Source organism: Hippocampus comes, unplaced genomic scaffold, assembly GCF_001891065.2.
Source record: "Hippocampus comes isolate QL1 unplaced genomic scaffold, H_comes_QL1_v1.1 scaffold193, whole genome shotgun sequence".
NCBI classification, from domain to species: domain Eukaryota; kingdom Metazoa; phylum Chordata; class Actinopteri; order Syngnathiformes; family Syngnathidae; genus Hippocampus; species Hippocampus comes.
The window spans coordinates 477,128-480,249 of record NW_017805503.1 but is presented as its reverse complement, the minus strand read 5'-3'; the positions used below and the strand labels follow the sequence as shown (position 1 = coordinate 480,249).

The 3,122-nt window shown below is 42.8% G+C and overlaps 2 long non-coding RNA genes across 2 annotated transcripts in view; both read left to right on the top strand.

Annotated features, from left to right (window-relative positions):
- LOC109520283 (uncharacterized) overlaps positions 1 to 3,122 on the top strand; it is a 25,400-nt gene that overhangs the window by 8,377 nt on the left and 13,901 nt on the right. The window lies entirely within an intron of this gene.
- LOC109520284 (uncharacterized) lies at positions 698 to 2,657 on the top strand. Its single transcript, XR_002169143.1, has 2 exons — positions 698 to 1,376; positions 1,435 to 2,657. It is a non-coding gene; the product is annotated as an uncharacterized LOC109520284 (long non-coding RNA).

Genomic DNA, 3,122 nt, shown 5'->3' with positions numbered 1-3,122 from the left:
GTCCCCATCCTGATTCTCCTCCTCCCGACTTTGTGTGTGTTGTCTGTAGTCAATGGCTTTGTGCGGCAGTTCCTGTCTTATCTGGCTCTGTCAGGTGCCTGTTAAAATCCCTTCTTTGGAAGGGTGCATAAAGGTGAGCTGGTAAAATGGCATTTCTCCCCTTTTGTTACATTTGGAGGCATATTTTTTTTTTTTTTGGCGGGACACACTGGCCTACTTGGCAGGAATTTAGTTGTGCGTCTACTTTTGGGTCAGCATAGAACGGGAATTGGGTATCTTCTGTTATCGCCGTGCTGGGGACAATCGAGTCAGAGAATTCATCAATTTTCAATAGCGGTTGTCCCCATTAGGCTCGCGGGTGAACGGGAGTGTATTCCAGCTGAGTTTTGCCGAGAGGTGCAGTGTACTCTGGACACAAAGTAATCACAGGGAGGTCATTGAAACTCCCCGCAGGAGCTGAGACTCAAACCTTGAACCCAAGACTTGTGAGATGCACCGTGATGCGTCGGAACATTCAATGAATCAGAATTTTCCATTAAAAAAATGATTCTTGTTGCTCTTATTTTAGGTCTCGACCAAATTGTACCCCTTCCTAATATATTGCGGATGTTTTTGTAATTAACATTAATGCGATATAAATGGAGCTGGGTGGAAAAAAAAAATGGAGAAAAACATTTTCCTCTATGTCATTCTATTCTATTGGCGGGGGGAGGACACAACACTTTTGCCTCTGCACATTTTATTGTCTTCTCAATGTGGGTGACCCAACACACTCAAACACTAGAAAACACAGCGCTAGCTCATAAGCCACAGAAAACACGTCCGGTTGAATCCCACACGATTGTCAGAACAAATCAAGAGGCTCCATGCCCCTTCTGAAGCCCAATACCTCAGGCTACGAATGTGCGTGTGTGAGAGAACAAACCTGCATGCTTCTGTGTGTTTTTCTAGTCTTGTTTGCTTCAACCTTAAATGACATCACCTTCTCCATCTCTTCCTGAGCACTGCCGCCAGTGTCAGCTGTCATCATGACATCATCTTGCATATTATATTGTGTTTAAAAAAATCATAGTTTCATAATGACTCCTAAACCCGTAAGGATATCGAGTTAGCAGGCCGACATTTAGGGGAGGGCCTCATTTCAAAACCACCAATAATGTCACAGGGCTGTTTGGCTGCCTGGCTCCTCCCTCCTCTTCCTGTTTAACGCTCCCCGTCGGTGTTGATGACAAGTCGCCTTCCGTTTGGATGTTTTTATCCAATGTGGATGCAACGTACAGCGCGTGCGATTATGTCTCGTGACCTGCGCAGGAATGTGGACTTGTTGCCCTGCACTACACCATAGTGCATCAATTAATTAATCAATTAATTAATCAGTTAATTAATAATAAATAAATCCTGCACTACACCATAGTGCATCAATTAATTAATCAGTTAATTAATCAATAAATAAACAGCAGCAGCAGCAACACAATATGACGGCTGTATTTCACAAAGATTTATTCAAACAGGACACACAGGCTGGCGCCATTTTAATTGTATTTTTGTATGCATGAAAATTCATTTCATATCCCTTTAAAAAAAAAAAAAAAACCCTCCAAAGAAATTTGACTTGAGTTACAGTGTGTGACATCAGATTACCCAGTCTGCATTAATATCTATAAAAAGCCCTTATATACTGTAAGCTGAGTACTCAACACATTTCACAGCAGACAAGTGGGACAGCATACACACTGTATATACACAGTTAGTACATAGCAATCAAAGGCAACCTACTGCTACCTGGTACAGTTTATCCTAAAAGTATGACTTCATATTCTCCATTGTTATAATTTTTTTTTTTGTTTTTTTGCAAATACAAATCTGAATCCTCCTCCCACCTTTCAACTCTCGTGTTGTCCAAAGCACTTTGATAGAATGCAATATGTTAGCACATCAATTACATGAGGGCGCGTGGATCACACAATGCCAAAAGATCACAAGTTTCAAACGTATGACATCATCTGGGGGGGCGAGAAGGGAACGTGAGCCGGGTTGGGATGAACGTCGCGCAGCCATGAGTCTAAAATCTGGAAGCACTTCTAACTTTCATTGGTCAGATGAACATGAATATAAATACTTTGTTGTTGTCATCGTTTCCATTCTTGAAAAAGCATAATACAAAAAAAACCAAAAACTAAACAAAGCAACCAACAAAAACAGACGGAAACCCAAAAAAAAGAAACCATTGAACCAGACACCGTAATCTACATTTTGCTAGGGAATCGTTTCGCCCAAGTATGTCTACCAGGTTGCATTCGTGAAAACCTGCGGTAGAATACTTTGCGTTTGTTTCTTCTAGAGAGATTTACAAACAGTCAGTTGGCGCCGAGCTGAGCCGCGTCGCCACCGTTTCAGTTACTTATTAGCGCGAATTACGCTCGAAGATGATGATGATGATGATCCAAAAGTTTTGGATGTCAAAGCATCAGTCGGGCGTCCTCGTGTTTTTTTCCTCCCCCTTTTTCAAGGCTTTCGGTCCTGCTTTTGCCCACCACCGCTCTGTGGACAATCTACAGAAGATATCATTTAGTATTGCACTTCTCTCTCGTGCAAATATTTACACGGTCTTGTCCATCTCAGGCCTTTATAGCGGCCCGTCCAACATTGAAGATGGGAAAAAAAAAACCCCAAAACAAACATGCCGCAGGGGGCTTCCTGGATCCAGGTTGGAAATAGAAAACCTTTTTGCGTCCTCTTTGTACTTCGATGAGGAGTTTCTCCCAAGGATGAAAATGTCTCAATCCACAATTCGCAACGTGGCTTTGAAAATGGAGGCGGGGCCATCTCACCCCTAAGAGCCTGTTGCGGGTTCCAATCCTTGGCAGTAAACGGAGAGCGGTGGGTGCGGCTTCCACGTTGCGTGCTTTACGTCTGAGCTCAGTGCTGCTTTGAAAGACCTTGATGGAAAATACAAAAAAAACGCTCCAGAGTGCGTCATTGGTGGCTGTGTGAGTGGAGAGAGACAACCAAGACATCAGTGTCAAATCTGGGTGGAAAATCATCCATGTCAACCTCCTTTTTATTTTATTTTTTTGCATCTGTCTCCTTGCCGGCGCTCATTGACCAACGAAAATCTTAAG